This window comes from Nycticebus coucang, chromosome 16 (genome assembly GCF_027406575.1).
Source record: "Nycticebus coucang isolate mNycCou1 chromosome 16, mNycCou1.pri, whole genome shotgun sequence".
Taxonomy (NCBI): domain Eukaryota; kingdom Metazoa; phylum Chordata; class Mammalia; order Primates; family Lorisidae; genus Nycticebus; species Nycticebus coucang.
In genome coordinates this window covers 5,615,300-5,633,804 of record NC_069795.1, presented here as the reverse complement: position 1 = coordinate 5,633,804, position 18,505 = coordinate 5,615,300, and the positions used below count along the sequence as shown (strand labels likewise).

At 43.1% G+C, this 18,505-nt stretch overlaps 1 protein-coding gene across 3 annotated transcripts in view; it reads right to left on the bottom strand.

Moving 5' to 3' along the window:
• The window catches only part of DSCAM (DS cell adhesion molecule), a 738,786-nt gene that overhangs the window by 265,179 nt on the left and 455,102 nt on the right, over nt 1-18,505 (bottom strand). The gene's annotated exons all lie outside the window — the stretch shown is intronic.

The window sequence follows — 18,505 nt, the reverse complement described above, 5'->3', positions numbered from 1 at the left end:
AGGAGAAAAGAAAAACAAAAGTAACAGAGGAAGGATAACAAACCACATGCGCAGGCTGCATTTGCTTTCCGTGAACCCTTTTACACAAAATTGCAAGACTAATACTATAATTGATATAGCACGTACATACAGAGCTGCAGAGGATTTCAGAGTATGCTCCTGTTATTTGAATTTTCTCATTATTCTAAGTGAAAGGCACAGTTTGATTTATACTTCAGCAAATATACTTAACCTAATTTAGTTCAATACATTTTTTTAATTCAATAATCATTTTTGAATGAAAACATTTCAGACTCTGGGCTCTAAAATGCAAATACTGTGAAAGAGAGATTTGGACTTGGTTTTCCCTTCAAAGTTTCCAAAATGATGTGTTCAAGAGGAATTTCTTTCTGGTTTTGCTATTATAGCACTACAATTACTGTTTCTCTTTCCAGAGATACCGTCCTCCCAAATATGCGTACAGTAATCCTGTTTTTTTTGTTTTTTTGAGACAGAGACTCAAGCTGTCAGCCTGGGTAGAGTGCCATGGCATCACAGCTCACAGCAACCTCCAACTCCCGGGCTCAAGTGATTCTCTTGCCTCAGCCTCCCAAGTAGCTGGGACTATAGGCACCCGCCACAACGCCTGGCTATTTTTTTTTGGTTGCAGTCTTCATTGTTGTTTGGCGGGCCTGGGCTGGATTCGAACCCTCCAGCTCAGGTGTATGTGGCTGGCGCCTTAGCCGCTTGAGCCACAGGCGCTGAGCCGAGTAAGCCTGTTACAGAAGATATTCTTGTTGTTAAAATTCTTTTTATGCCCAGTTAATTAAAACTGTTAATTGTAAATCTTATTTTATGTTAGAATAATTGCATCTTAATTTCACATTTTTCATCTTATGTATCTGTGTGGCTTTGCATTATGAATTGACCCGTGGAAGTCATCTGAGTTAGCGAGAGCAGCTGCTAATGAAAACAAGGTTATAGCCTTCAGCCCGGTCAGCTGTGCACACAGCCAGCTCGGGTCGGGAGGCTCTTTCTTTTTTGGGGGGTGGGGCTCTTTCTTGGTTTGATTTCTCTGATAAAAATTCTTATTTGCCCTTCTTGATTAGAAGCACTGTTCCTTGGTGACTTCCTAGAAGATTTCATAGGGAGTTACCAGCCTAAAATGGTTAAAATGGAGCCAGGGGAGCCAACTTGGATTTCTATCTCAGTTTCTTATAAGTTACAGGACTTGGCTAAGTTGTTAATATGCTCTGTCTGCCTTGGGGGGCAGTTATTTACAGCTTCACTTTGCAGATGAGAAAAGTGATACACAAAGATGTTACTTTTCTCTTGTCTTAGAACTAGGGTATTGTTCTATGAGGGCTTAAATCAAGTCTATCTAGCTATCATCAAAACCTATATTATTAGTCTTTGTTAGGTTTATTTGCATAACTTTTTTTAAAGAAGAAAGTTTCTTTTATGCAGTGGCTTGGAAATTATTAAAGGTATAAACTAAGATGATTAAGCATACAATAACCTAATATAAACCAATTATTATATTAGGTAATTTTGCAGAATGAATTTCTTAAGTAGCAGAGTTTATTAATCAATTGTGGTTCATTTCAATTATGAACTTAGGAGAGATGTAAGGGATCCCACTGAGAAATTTGAATGAAAAAACATTTGTTCATTTATTCATTAATTCAAACAAGTGATGTTTTCTGAGCACACGACATGTGCTCGGCAGCATTGTACGTGCCAGGCATGCAGCAATGAACTTGGTGTACCCATCTTCACCCAGCACACTTTCATGTACAGTCACAGGCAGCAACAAAGCATGGCCATGGCTATTCTCTTACTCAATATTATTGCTATTACCACTCTATGCCTTTAAAAACAGTTGGGAGCAAGAGCTCAGAACTGCAAATACATTCAGAGTTAGAAGAATTATTACACAGGCAGCTCAAGTTAGATCTTGCCAGAAAAATTAAGAAACAAACAAATATATAAAAATGGCTGAAGATACAAAGTGCCACACGCGATATCATAATTGCTCTGGGTTCTCAATGTAAAGTGAGAGCTCTGTGTTTGAAATGAGTTGATCTGCTGGTAAGAGAGAAAGCTCTCAGGACGCGGCTGTACCTGGAGCTGGTGGACAGAATCGGGTCAGACTAATGTGTGATTGTTTACAGTTGGAATTTGCTGGCAAAGTGCCACATTGTACCAAATATAACTATGTGTCTTTAAGTCTGGCCTCGAGTGGCATAAATGTCAACTATATATGTAAATATTATTTACAACTAATAAATTATCATGTTTTGTTATTAAATATAGTTATGTCTCCTCTTTTTTGTTCCTTGGACATAAAGCCCTGGATGTCAGCATACTCAGACCATCCCGGCACTTCTACTGGCTTGGTGCTTGTTATCAAAATTGCAGTCAGTTTTCTTATTTCTAAAATAAGAACTTTGGAGCCTGACTACCTGGTTTCCAGTCCAGTGAGCTGTTTGTTACTTCGTCCTTCTCTGGGCTTGGGTTTCTTTATTTATAAAACAAAGAGTGCTGTCTTGAGCTCTGAATGAGCTGGAGGTTCAGCACACGTCTGAAACAATTTTTTACCATTAGTTCTATTTCACAAGCCTTTAAAATGAGACCAAGTTAAAATGAAAGGCTATGAGGCTCCTTTTCTCCATCAGTTACAATAAGGGGAAGAAACATGTAAGACTATGACTAGTTTTCACCAAATAGAGAAAGGTTAGAGATAGAGCTGTTAGACCTAGTTGTCAAATAAGAAAACAAAATAGGGTGTAGCCTTTCAAAAATTGCTAAATGTAAGAATGTCCCCTTATAGCATGAGACAGCATGTTTTTCAAGAACAGAGCCAAGAAGTAGCTATAGAAGAAGAGTCAGCATTAAAAGCAAAATAAAACACAAAACCCTCTGTCTTCCAGAATTCTGGAAATAGTTGTAACTCACTGTTTTCCAGTGTCCCAAGGAATGTCATCAGAGTTACTTTTGTCATGAAGCAACACTGCTGAAAATCAAGACGCTGCCTCCCAAGTGCTGAAAGCCAGCATCAGTGCTAATGCACCAGATCTCACACACGTCACTCAGAGGATAATTCCCTGCTTGAACACCATGTTTTAAATCATTGCCATTCCTTGGTCTAAACCATATCCTGAGAGTTCAGGCAGACTGACAAGGGCTTAGTAAGAAATTGAGGCTAGCAAGCTAAGGAAAGGCAAGAAGCAAAGAGCAAACTGCAAAGAACAGACACAAAATGCAACACACATAGCAGGTGGGGGAGGACACAAAATGCAACACACACAGGAGGTGGGGGAGGACACAAAATGCAACACACATAGCAGGTGGGGGAAGACACAAAATGCAACACACACAGCAGGGGGAGGGGGAGGACACAAAATGCAACACACATAGCAGGGGGAGGGGGAGGACACAAAATGCAACACACATAGCAGGTGGGGGAAGACACAAAATGCAACACACACAGCAGGGGGAGGGGGAGGACACAAAATGCAACACACATAGCAGGGGGAGGGGGAGGACACAAAATGCAACACACACAGCAGGTGGAGGAAGACACAAAATGCAACACACATAGCAGGTGGAGGAAGACACAAAATGCAACACACATAGCAGGTGGAGGAGGAGGACACAAAATGCAACACACACAGGAGGTGGAGGGGGGAAGGACACAAAATGCAAGACACACAGCAGGTGGGGGAAGACACAAAATGCAACACACACAGCAGGGGGAGGGGGAGGACACAAAATGCAACACACATAGCAGGGGGAGGGGGAGGACACAAAATGCAACACACAGTAGGTGAAGGGGGAGGACACAAAATGCAACACACAGCAGGTGGAGGGGGAGGACACAAAATGCAACACACACAGCAGGGGGAGGGGGAGGACACAAAATGCAACACACAGCAGGTGGAGGGGGAGGACACAAAATGCAACATACATAGCAGGTGGAGGGGGAGGACACAAAATGCAACACACAGCAGGTGGAGGGGGAGGACGCAAAATGCAACACACATAGCAGGTGGAGGGGAAGGACACAAAATGCAACACACAGCAGGTGGAGGGGGAGGACACAAAATGCAACATACATAGCAGGTGGAGGGGGAGGACACAAAATGCAACACACAGCAGGTGGAGGGGGAGGACACAAAATGCAACATACATAGCAGGTGGAGGGGGAGGACACAAAATGCAACACACAGCAGGTGGAGGGGGAGGACACAAAATGCAACACACAGCAGGTGGAAGGGGAGGACACAAAATGCAACATACATAGCAGGTGGAGGGGGAGGACACAAAATGCAACACACAGCAGGGGGAGGGGGAGGACACAAAATGCAACATACATAGCAGGTGGAGGGGGAGGACATAAAATGCAACACACAGCAGGTGGAGGGGGAGGACACAAAATGCAACACACATAGCAGGTGGAGGGGGAGGACACAAAATGCAACACACACAGCAGGTGGAGGGGGGAAGGACACAAAATGCAACACACACAGCAGGTGGAGGGGGACACAAAATGCAACACACACAGCAGGTGAAGGGGGGAGGACACAAAATGCAAGACACACAGCAGGTGGAGGGGGAGGACACAAAATGCAACACACACAGCAGGTGGAGGGGGAGGACACAAAATGCAACACACAGCAGGTGGAGGGGGAGGACACAAAATGCAACATACATAGCAGGTGGAGTGGGAGGACACAAAATGCAACATACATACATAGCAGGTGGAGGGGGAGGACACAAAATGCAACACACAGCAGGTGGAGGGGGAGGACACAAAATGCAACATACATAGCAGGTGGAGGGGGAGGACACAAAATGCAACACACAGCAGGTGGAGGGGGAGGACACAAAATGCAACACACAGCAGGTGGAGGGGGAGGACACAAAATGCAACACACAGCAGGTGGAAGGGGAGGACACAAAATGCAACACAGCAGGTGGAGGGGGAGGACACAAAATGCAACACACATAGCAGGTGGAAGGGGAGGACACAAAGTGCAACACAGCAGGTGGAGGGGAAGGATACTAAATGCAACACACACAGCAGGCAGGGTAGGGGGACACAAAATGCAACACACACAGCAGGTGGGGGGAGGACACAAAATGCAACACACATAGCAGGTGGAGGGGGAGGACACAAAATGCAACACACACAGCAGGTGGAGGGGGAGGACACAAAATGCAACACACATAGCAGGTGGAGGGGGAGGACACAAAATGCAACACACATAGCAGGTGGAGGGGGAGGACACAAAATGCAACACACACAGCAGGTGGAGGGGGGAAGGACACAAAATGCAACACACACAGCAGGTGGAGGGGGGAAGGACACAAAATGCAACACACACAGCAGGTGGAGGGGGACACAAAATGCAACACACACAGCAGGTGAAGGGGGGAGGACACAAAATGCAAGACACACAGCAGGTGGAGGGGGAGGACACAAAATGCAACACACACAGCAGGGGGAGGGGGAGGACACAAAATGCAACACACAGCCGGTGGAGGGGTAGGACACAAAATGCAACATACATAGCAGGTGGAGTGAGTGGGAGGACACAAAATGCAACATACATAGCAGGTGGAGGGGGAGGACACAAAATGCAACACACAGCAGGTGGAGGGGGAGGACACAAAATGCAACACACAGCAGGTGGAGGGGGAGGACACAAAATGCAACATACATAGCAGGTGGAGGGGGAGGACACAAAATGCAACACACAGCAGGTGGAGGGGGAGGACACAAAATGCAACACACAGCAGGTGGAGGGAGAGGACACAAAATGCAACACACAGCAGGTGGAGGGGGAGGACACAAAATGCAACACACAGCAGGTGGAGGGGGAGGACACAAAATGCAACACACAGCAGGTGGAAGGGGAGGACACAAAATGCAACACAGCAGGTGGAGGGGGAGGACACAAAATGCAACACACAGCAGGTGGAGGGGGAGGACACAAAATGCAACACACAGCAGGTGGAAGGGGAGGACACAAAATGCAACACAGCAGGTGGAGGGGGAGGACACAAAATGCAACACACATAGCAGGTGGAAGGGGAGGACACAAAGTGCAACACAGCAGGTGGAGGGGAAGGACACTAAATGCAACACACACAGCAGGCAGGGTAGGGGGACACAAAATGCAACACACACAGCAGGTGGGGGGAGGACACAAAATGCAACACACACAGCAGGGGGAGGGGAAGGACACTAAATGCAACACACACAGCAGGTGAAGGGGAGGACACAAAATGCAACACACACAGCAGGCAGGGTAGGGGGACACAAAATGCAACACACAGCAGGGGGAGGGGGAGGACACAAAATGCAACACACAGCAGGTGGAGGGGGAGGACACAAAATGCAACATACATAGTAGGTGGAGGGGGAGGACACAAAATGCAACATACATAGCAGGTGGAGGGGGAGAAAACAAAATGCAACACACACAGCAGGTGGAGGGAGAGGACACAAAATGCAACACACACAGCAGGTGGAAGGGGAGGACACAAAATGCAACACAGCAGGTGGAGGGGAAGGACACTAAATGCAACACACACAGCAGGCAGGGTAGGGGGACACAAAATGCAACACACAGCAGGGGGAGGGGAAGGACACTAAATGCAACACACAGCAGGGGTGGGGAAGGACACAAAATGCAATACACACAGCAGGGGTGGGGAGGACACAAAATGCAACACACACAGTAGGGATGTGGAAGACATAAAATGCAACACACACAGCAGGGGTGGGGAGGACACAAAATGCAACACACACAGCAGGGGTGGGGAGGACACAAATTGCAACACACACAGCAGGGGTGGGGAAGACATAAAATGCAACACACACAGCAGGGGTGGGGAGGACACAAATTGCAACACACACAGCAGGGGTGGGGAAGACATAAAATGCAACACACACAGCAGCCAGGGGGAGGGGGAGGACACAAAATGTAACACAGCAGGCAGGCACTTGGTGCTGGGGCACCCCGCCCTTCACAGGCAACTTTTTTTCTAATTAACACAAAATCACAGCACTTAATGAAAATAGTGAGGATAAGCTATGATTACCATTTAAATGGAAAAAGGTATATTCAAAATATTTAAAACCATATTTACAAAATAGTTTAAATTAAGTTTATAAAAAAAGGTTTTAGTGAGAGGAAGTCCTTTTCCCAGAAGGTCAAAATCAGGTTTTACTGTGTCATCATCAGTGTGAATTAACCCCACCAGACTCTTGCCAGCCACAGACCTTTCACTGCGTAGGGTCATTCTCTGGCAGCAGCTGTCAGTCATCAGTCTGCTGCATAAAAATGCTTACAAGTCTTAAAGGGTTAAAAATGTTATATTTTACATTCGTAAGACATAAAATCAGAGACAGAAAGTAAATCAAGTGATTAAATTCTTCTCATTTGGGGAAGCCTGTTTGAAACTCATTACTTTATGTGGTTGGGCATATCACCTCAATAAGGTAAATTCCCTAAATCTCACTGACAGTGAAAGCTTTTATATCACTGGAGCGAAATTCCGAAAATGACATGACCTTTCTACAAGAAGTATGTAAATATCTGCTAAATGTCACTTATTACCAGACTGTGTGTGGTGGGCCCTTCTTTGAGGCAGCCGAGAGCCACGGAATACTGCCAAACGTCACTTTAGACTCCTGTCCTTTCTAAGTCCGTAACAAGAGCGTACAATCAGGCTAATGTACTTCTGTGTCTTATCCCTCAAAACCTAATAGTACGCAACACATTCTTCTTTCTCAGGGAGACTGTTTGAAAATGTTTCCCCTAGAGGGGTACGATGAGTCGCTAACATCGCAGGTTGGGTTCTGTTCATTCTTGGGAAATGAGTAATGCTCTCTTGATCTGGTTCTTTAACTCTGATCCTATTTCTTCGTGTGTAAAATGGTGACAGTGAAACGCAGCAGCTCCTGAGAGTGTTGGCAGAGAGCTTTCCCTAACACACCCAGCATGAAGTCCTAGGCAGTAAATCAAGGACACTCAACCCACATCCTTCCATCTCCCTCCCCACCCGCCATCCTCTTTGTTGGTCCCAAGGCCCATAATTCACTGGAAGAGCAAAGCTGTCACATGGATATTGAGCTATCAAAGGCTCTATTTTCATTGCCACATGTAATTTAGATTTTGTCATCTCATTTCCAGAGGTGGTTTAACTCCACAAGTCCCTGTACAATTCTTAGGGTGACTGCTTTTGGGCTCGGCCAGCACAAAAAGCCCTTGAGTCAGTCTCCTAAGATCCAGTAATGGACATTCCCATCTTCCCAGACCCTTTCCTCACCCACCTCCTTTTCTCTAATAAGATCTTTCTTCCCATCCCATAAAAGGTTTTCCTACAAATCTTACTTGTGTCATGAAGTCTCCAAAAATTGCATCTCTTAATGCCACTCATTATAAGAAAGTGAGTCCCATGACTGGTCTCTGAGAGTTTAGTCCCAATTACACACCCATCTCAGGTGCCATAGCCACCTGGAACATGCCTGTGACTTGCATAACCACAGAGGCACACACTGTCCACTTACATGGAAGCAGTGATTCCAAACGGGGGATAAGTATCTGGGATTGCTGAGTCCAAATCTCATCACTTCAGAGTCTTCCCACTCACAAGACTGGTTATTTGTCCAACTATGTTACTTCCCAACATGCTTTAGCTTTCCCTAACTGGGGGTACTGATCTAGTGTGACGGAGTTCTCCACCCTGCACACACAACACAATTAAACTACGGCTCCGCCCACTCCTGCAGCTCAGAACTCTACTGTGGAATATATCACATTTATGACTATGTACACATCCATTTCCTAAGTAGAGTGACCCAGGAGGCTAGGAGATGTGTTGAGTTTATTGTTTTTATTCCCGCAAATAGTGCCTTCTATATCTTTATCACATAATGATTTTTTTAAAAATACCTTTAAAGTGTAAACATATAATGAGCTTTAGACAACCTGGCAAATTAAGCATCAGCATGATTAAGCATGATTTGACAGGGAAGCTAATGTGGACACCTAGAGGATGTAATAATGCCGACACGGCAGGGACATGCCAGGACTTCTAAACAGTGGTTCCATGGAGCCAACCTTCCCCCTTCTGGGAAAGTTGGGGGGAACAGAGTCAACATCTGGCATGGTTTATTCAGGCACTTGTGCCAACTCTGAATTGCCAGGTGAGTAGCTTCCCTGAGATTGGTGACTTCCAACCAGCAGCAGCCACAGCAGCTTCTGCCATCACGTGAATTAGGCTGCCAATCCTGGGTCTTGCACCTGCTCTAGGAGGAAGGGCAGGAGGCCAGGATCTGGGGGTGTGATGAGGGAGTAACAGGACATTGTTGGAGCCAAAAGGCACTGAAGGACACCAGAGGCTATCCTGTGCTCACAGAGACGTGGTCTCCCTAAGCACCCCACCCCTTCTGGACCTCTCACTCTTAGCTCCCCTTGAGGTTAAGCACGAACCGATGTTAACTGACATCTAGTCAATGACCTGGGGAAAGGCAAGGGGGAACCAGCAAGGAACTCTCTGGTCCTCCCTGGAAGGACAGGGAGGACAACACATTGTCTTTGCAGTGTGGTGAGGTGACTTTTAGCATCTATCTTTAAGGTTTCCATAAAGAATTGTGGCTTGGGGGCAGCGCCTGTGGCTCAAGGAGTAGAGCGCTTGTCCCATATGCCGGAGGTGGCGGGTTCAAACCCAGCCCTGGCCAAAAACCACACACACACACACAAAAAAAGAATTGTGGCTTGGGCATATTTGTAATAGCCCAAACCATGCAAAATTATTTGCTGTAGTTGTCACTGTTGTTTGGTAGGTCCAGGCTGGGTTTGAACCGCCAGCCCCAGTGCACGTGGCTGATACCCTAGCCACTAAGCTACAGGTGCTGAGCAAAAATTATTTGTATATATGTTAAAAAGAAAACCTGTTTTCTCTAAATATAGATTTGAAATACCGCATTTGAAAGTTTGTGGTTGAGGTTTTTTTGGCAGGAGGGATGTATTTAGAAAAATTTGTGTTTTTAGAATTATTTAAAGTTTACTCAAATGAAAGTATGCCTCCTTTAAGGCAGAAATTCTGAAAACAGTAGCCGGCATTTGCAGTGTTTACTTGGCTCTGGCTTCATTGTAAGTTACAAAGAAACATTTTTCTCCATAAACAGAAAAAAATAAATAAATAAAAACTAGACCAATTCTCCCATATTTTTCTGAGTTTCAGAGTTCAAGTTTACTTGGAGAACTATTTAAGATTAAAGGCAAACAAAAAGGGGTGGCTAATATTCCTGTGTGTATGTGAGTGTCCATATTGCATTTTTCTTCTTTATTCCTCTGCTGGTGGACAATCGTTTTCATGTCTTAGCCATTGTGAGTGATGTTTCAATGAACACGCAAGTGCAGATGTGACTTCAACATACAGATTTAATTTCTTTTGCATATATACCCAGTCATGGGATTGCTGGATCACATGGTAGTTCTATTTTTATTTTTTTTATGAACTCCTCACTGTGCTCCATAATGGCGGCACCCATGTTCATTCCCAACCACAGTGTGCAGCTTCCCTTTCCCCACAGCTTCACGGACACTTGTTAACCTTTTGACAGCACAATCCTGGAGACAGAATTTCACAATTCTCACTGAGGATGAGCACCAAAGCCCATGATCTCAGCATATTTGACCTACTAGAACAGTGGTTCTCAACCTTCCTAATGCCACGACCCTTTAATACACTTCCTCATGTTGTGATGACCCCCAACCATAAAATTATTTTTGTTGCTACTTCATAACTGTAATTTTGCTACTTTTATGAATCGTAATGTAAATATCTAATGTGCAGGATGGTCTTAGAGAGCCCTGTGAAAGGGTCGTTCGACCCCCAAAGGGGTCATGACCCATAAGTTGAAAACCACTGTACTAGAACATTATCTCTGCCATGGATACTGCTGTGATAAACTCTTTTACTCAGATTATATCATCATTTTAAATAAGAGATTAAACTATTTTATTTTCTGGTGCTATTTCATAAAACATAACTGAATTAGTACCCTCAGTTTACTCAATAAAGATTCCAACATGCCAGTGTAGTGTTAGTTATTTCAATTATTGGAACCACATTACACAATAGGTGTATGATAAATGTGATTTAAAATCACTACTAAATTAATTAAATGAACCAGTCATATAGTCTCAAAAATAATAAATTTTGTCACTATCTCTGCTCACTTATATTTATTTTAAACATCTATAACTTAGACAAAAACTTTCTAAGTGTCTATAAGAGTTCACTGATCTCATGGCAAAGGATAACAAGGCTGGATATTTCATTAGAAGTATCATACACAAATTAGACTGAAAACCTTAAATAAATAGTTCAGTAATTTAAATGGAAAGACGAGCCCCTTCCTAATCATGTTCTAATTGAGCACCATTCCCAGCGCCCTGGCCCGGCCATGCTGCCTGCTTCTCTGCCCTTTGGATCCAGGGGTCAGCCTAATGGCATCAATTCTTTAATCTCAGTTTTTAGCCCCAAACTCCTCAAGTTTCACGCACACTTGGTAGCCGGCAAATATCTCCATTTGGATATCCCCAAAACATCTTAAATCCCACACCAAACATACCACATTCCCTCTTCCTCTAAGCTTCATCTTCAATTCTCTGTTCCTGGCAACGCAGCAAAACCTCCCAGCTGCGGGAGGCTCAGAGTAATGAAAGAGCTCCTGGTTGTACATTTCTCTTTGTCTCCAGTCACGGGCAGTGGGTTGATACGTCCTATCGACTCCGCGTCTCCGCGTGTCCGGTGTCCAGTTTGCTCTTTCCAGGTGTCCTCCCGTTGCCGTCCATTGCAGCTTTTTCAGTAGTGTCCTGGTCAGTCTTCCTGTGTGCCTTTGTCCCTCTTCCTGCCCTGCAGTCCCTCTGATGTACCTCAACCCGGTTAATTTTCTAAATCACCGTGATGCGTGTGTCCTTCTGTTTCTGTGGCTCCACCACCTGTAGGATTATGTGGGAGGTGCCAGACTCTACCAGGTCTCATGTCCGTCTCTGTGCAGACTCAGGCCTCGGCCCCGCTCTGTCCCTGTGTTCTGTGCTGGCCCTGCTGTCAACCCCACCCTCTTGTGACGGGAAAGCTCAGCTCTGCCGCTCTCTGCGTTAGGAGGCCCTTCCAGGATCCAGCCCTGTTGAGAGACTCAACAGTTTCTTCTGGACATTCTTTTCTGACTCCCAACTTTTCACTTCACCCCAGGCCCAGAATTGGCTCCATCCGACCCTGTGTCCACTCTCTATGCTTCTAAGACTCCTGCGGCACATCTTTTTGACGGCGTTGTGTTGAGATTCAAGGCCTTCCTTATTTGTCCCACACTGTTTTGCCACAACTGGTCATAATGGTTTCTGTTTCTGACCCTTTGCAGCTCCTCTCTCAAGACATTTGTGACCTCCCCTGCCATACACTGTGGTTGTTTGTCTGTAGGTCCTTCCCCCGTCCCCACACTCTTGTTGGTAGTGGCCATCCTATTATCTCTTGATCTCATTAACAGCAGATGTACAAAGATAACCTGAACAAAACTAAAGAGATCTGTTGAGTGACAGCAGTTGATGTACAGGGAGATGCACGCCGGATTCTTGAAAAGACCTGTTACTCTTGGTTCACGTCACGGGCACCCTCTTCATTGTCAGCTACTTCAGATATTGTCTCAGTTGCGGGGATTCACGTCACCCCAGGACAGCACGGTTTTGAGTGCCCCACAGCCAAGGCCTGACTGAGGAGGGCAACTATGCCCCAAACCAGGACACCTTGGAAAGTCTACTCCAGCTGCAGAGCGCCCTGGTGAGTCAGATGAGGCTGTCCCTGGCCTGCACCTTCCTTCACCCGATTCTTCTTCCTTCCGGACCTTCACAGGGGGCAACTGGCTGGCACTCTGCGTCACACGTCCTGCACACTTGCTACAGTCTGGCCTCTGCTCCCCAAAGAACCTGACTGCAATAGTGGGCTGCATCAAAGTCAAAGTGTCATGCACCACTGGGAACAAAAACAGGCCCATTTGTAACCAGGCCTCCTATCTTCCCTCCATCCACCTGTCACTTCTGCTCATTTTATATTATGACTAAGGGAGGATTGTCATGTGTGCTGGGGGCTCTCTCAGTAAGAGCCCTTTACACAAACGAACAGTACCTTGCTATTTTCCTGCAAAATAGAAAAGGAAAGGTAGAAGCAAGGTAAAAAATCGTTTGAAAATTTGATTTTAAGAGTTCTGCTCATTACCTAAAAAACAAACAAACAAACAAAAACCCTGTGTGTGTTGTGTTTGGTTGTTTTTACTCATCAGGCTGCTACAAATTTAGCCAGTTCTCAGAGCTAGAATGTTGTCTTCACAGCTGGTGTTTGGACTAAGTCAGGGATGAGAGTAACGAACTCTTTCATGATGACTTTCAAACAAGGTCGTTCTTGTACAGGATGCTTGTTTGGGACAGCCAGATTGTGGGAAGGGCTATAGAGCCATCACTGAGACAACATAAGGAGGTAGGTAAGAGAAATAATTTTTTTTTTTTGCCAAAGATTACTTAAAATTATCAAGTAAGTCTATGGGTGAAAAGAAAAAAAAAACAATTAAAATGTTTTAGGGAAAACAAAATCATCTTCAGGGCACAATACAGAATTGTTTTCTTGAGCAGAAAAGATGCTAGTTAGACAGAACAAAGAGAAAAGATGAACTACTTGGAATTTGGAGATTTTAAAGAATAGAACCAGCTCTGAGGAGCATGACGGTATTTCCTTAACTGCCTATAATAGCCTGAGCCAGACACTTGACGGGGGATAGGATGGAAGAAACTGGATGGTTCTTGCAGGGATCCTAATCTTTAGCCAGACAAAATGTTTCTTTAAGGTTTTTTTTTTAAGGAAGATATTTTAAAACCATAATCGCATTACACTGAAATAAATAGAGTTTCTTCACCACTTAAAAATGATGAATGATTTCACAACTCATGACAACTACTGTATTTAAACTGAAGTCGCGCTGGTATGAGTAGGATGGCGGGTTGGGCTTCCTGAGTGAAGGCAGGGATATGTCTGCACAGAAGACTCTGTGATTAAACCAAGGAGCTGTTCTGAGTTACCAAGCTGTGTCTTCATTATTAAAAGAAAAATCCATTTGAACCATCCTGGCATCAAGAAAATGAAACCTAGCTCATGTGGTCATTATCCAGCTGGAGAAAAGTCTCATCCAGGTGGGTTGCAGCTCTTTCATTTTTGTTTATATGTAAGTTGATAGAAAAGAAAGCAAGCCGTGTGACGCCAGTCAGAGGCAATGACAGCTAGGCTCAATGACAGGGAGAAACAAGATTCATAAAGTCACTGGTGTGCATTTTAAAATTCAGTTTCTTTCTCCAATTACCTTCTTTATAAGAATTATTTGTGATGGCGTATTATTTACCTGAGAAGTATTTTCTGTCGCCTTGACTTTAAAAAGGTCATCTCTCTTCAGAAGCTTGGTTATTAATCATAACTGTCTTGAAGTGACCGTATTTCTTAAGGACTCAAATATGTCGTAGTGAAAAGAAGCGTATAAAAAGGTAGCCATAATGTTTCAACAAAGCTTATGTCAGCTAAGTGATGTGGACAAGTTTCAGGACACTGAATTAGTAACACAATGAAGGAATGATATTTTAAAATAACTGAAAATCGATCAGTAAGAGATGTGTCCCTCTACAGCCCACCCACACAATACTCACGTCAACATAAATCTGTGTAAAACTAATTCCACGGACCACTCTCGACTTTTGCAGGCCAGCTGCTGTGTGTCCCTGAACAAGTCTCCATACAACTCTGAGTCTCAATTTTTTCACAAGGATTCAGACAAGATAATTTTCAGCATTGACACATTCTGATTCCTTAAGTGAAAGATTCAGAGTGAAATCTTCCAGGTATTTTTGTTAATTGTAGACAATTTGAAAAATTCTGTTCAGCAAAAGCGATGTATTTTGTTCCCAAGCCTAGATCATAAGAAGTAACTAGCTCTTTCTTGAATAAAGTAGCCAATTCTTTGACCTAATTGAACTTTGCACAATGAAATCCATATCCATGGATATGTAATTCCAGCACATTTATGACCATTTAGAACAGCGGTTCTCAACCTGTGGGTCACGACCCCTTTGGGGGGTCACCTGCATATCAGATATTTACATTATGATTCATAACAGTAGCAAAATTATAGTTATGAAGTAGCAACGAAAATAATTTTATGGTTGGGGGTCACCACAACGTGAGGAAGTGTATTAAAAGGGTTGCGGCATTAGGAAGGTTGAGAACCACGGATTTAGAATAAATGGAATTTATGGTAATCATCACTGTCAGTATTTCAGAGAGTCTAGTGTGAACTAAGAGAGACCAGGAAATAGATAATAGGAAATAATTTGGGTAGAATAACTATTGATGTAAGATTAATTAAAATAAATATATGTTTAATGTGACTCAAAAGTCTCTCACACACAGGATTAAAAGTTGGGTTTGAATAACATCACAAAATAAAAGATTGCAGGAGAGTAGGAGTTAAAGAAATGGGGGGAGGCACCCAGGAAGTGTGAGATAAAAATGCCAAGAAGAGTAATCTGTCAATCATATAATTCGTAGAAGAAAAAAATCAGAGTTCACAGCAGAAAAATGCAAACAGTATATTTCTTAATATTAACAACCTTTTCATAATTGATCAATGAAAAGCATAAAAAACAAGCAAAGCTAGAGATGAACAATATCATTGTTCAGTTTAACCTAATGCATAGATAAATGTGTGCTCAACAACTACAAGGAGAAAACAAACCTTATTTTTAAAAATAGGTGAAGCATCCAGAGAGAAAAATTTAATCCATTTCACAGAACTAATTGCCTCTGACAAAGCCATCATGGTATTTCAGGATATGAAGAGTAGAGGAAAACATGGGTCATTTAAAAAAGAATATTGGGAAACTGACTCAGCATAGATAAAAAAGTCTGGACCCGGCCTTTACAATGTTTATGAAGCTCAATGTGGCTTGAAGACTTAAGTGTAGACACTAGAAATAAAGATACAGAGCAAATACAGAAAACAGGTGGGATGATCTTCATGAATTCTGTAACTTCTAACACCAGATTCCAGTGAAGACAGAGACAAGAGACAGTCTTGGAAAAGATAGTCAAAGCCATGCCTAGTCAGAAGGACTTCCTGCTCACACTGCAGAGCTGCAGTGCAGCTGGGAGAACAAGGCTGATGGCCAATGGGCAAAGAAAACGGGTAGCTGGGTGCCCAGAGGTCTAGTGAGTGGAAGGAGTCATTTGACTCTAGTGAGGGGAGAAAAACAAACTAAAATGAAGTCTACTTCACATCAGCCAGATTTGCAACACTCAGAAACAGAGATAGAAGCAACTATTGACTAGGAGGAGGAGAAAAGGGACCTCTCATTCATAGTTGATGGCAGCACGCACCATTAGGAATTTTGCAGAGTAGCTGCGCAATTATTAATGAAGTTCAGTTAAATTCTATGACCTGATAATTGTATTACTGGCCCCATGCTACTATTAAAAACATAAAAAAAAGAAAAACATTACACATGTACTCATTTACGGGATATTCATAGTAGTATATGTACAGAGTCAGAGAGTTGGGGAAAAACCTATATATACCTATACAGACACACACGCATATATAAACCTATATATATATATAAACACACATACATAAATCTATGTATGTATATATACACATGTATATAAACCTATGTGTACATATGTCAACCTTCGTGTAAATATATGCACATGTGCCTGTATAAACCTATGTATACACATATATACACACATACATATAGAGAGAGAGGCCATTAGAAAGATCTAAAATAGATACATTAAATAGACTTGAAATAAATACATTAAGTAGATTAAATATATAAATTTATTAAGTAGATTTAAATAAATATATTAAGCACTCATATGTATAGAATGATCCCCAAATTGGTGGATGGTCAAAAAAAGAGACAAATCAAAATAAAACAAAATAGGGAGCTTAGCACGCACTGATGACAGTGGTGTGGTATAGCCCAAACGCTGACAAAACAGAACAAAGTCCCGGCTGATGGATGGATGGCAGCGTTAGGAATTTTTGTTGGTGAGCCCAGCACCATGACTCAACAGCAGGACAAGAGTCCCAACAGAGAAGTCTAGTCCTCCAGATGGAGGTGGCACTCTCATTTCCCTCTTTTATAAATCTGAAAGTGCCAGAGGGCTGAGTTCTTGGAGAGTAAACAGACACGTCAGTGTGTCCTTACAAAGGAAGTGCCCGCTGACCCCTGCTGCATACAAAGTAGTTGAATAAATAGGTTGTTAGCAGGGAAGACAGGGGCGCCCTGTTCTGCATGGTTGGTAGCTTTACAAGAAGAGAAGGGAGCTGTTCAGTGTTGCCCTAAAGGGAATAATGGAACCAGGAAGAAGGGAAGAGCCAGCAAACACAATTTGTACCGGACGGGAGGAGGAACTATCGGAGCGTCACAGCCGTGCAGATACTGGAAGGGCTTACGCTGCACAGACTGAGCAGACAGAGCCTAGAGAAACACGGGGTAGGTCCAGGCACATGCTGAGTATCCCATGGAGGCTGCTCTGGGTGAACTCCAAGTTCATTTATAGTCCTAAGACTCCGTAATTGTAATATCTACTTACTCATCTATAAGCACATATATAATGTATATAGATAATTTTTTCTATCTAGATGTATATGAATACAATGTATATAAATATATGTATATTTAACACATGTGTCTTATATTTATATGTAATATAGATGTACCTTTATAAATATAATACATATAAATGTATGCATGTGTGCAATTCTGTTGAAGTTATGTATTTGGTTAAAGAAAAGGTGTCTGTACACAACAGAGCACTACTTAGCCTTAAAAAAAAAAGGGGTGGTGCCTGTGGCTCAAGGAGTAGGGCGCTGGTCCCATATGCCGCAGGTGGCGGGTTCAAACCCAGCCCCGGCCAAAAACCACAAAAAAAATAATTAAAAAAATTAAAAAAAAATTAAAAAAATAATAAAAAAAGAATCTATTAAAAAAAAAAAGAAAGGAAATCCTGTCATTTGCAACAATAAGATGAACTTGTAGGACATTATATTAAGTAAAAGAATCCAGGTACAGAAAGATAACATGATCTCACTTATTCACAGAATCTTTAAAAAAAGTTGATCTCACAGAAGGAATGGTGGTTATCAGGGGCTGTGGTGTTTGAGGAGACATTGGTCTCGGGACACAAAGTGTGAGTTAGACAGAAGGAAACAGTTCAAGAGATTTATTGCACAACATGGCAACTATAGTTAATAGTATATTGTATTCTTGAGAACTGCTAAAAAAGTGAAGGCAAAGTTTTTTCTCCCCACAAAAATGATAATTGTATGAAGAATGCATATGTCAATTAGCCAGATTTAGCCATCCCATAATGTACACACCGTATGTTTCTGTGGGCAATG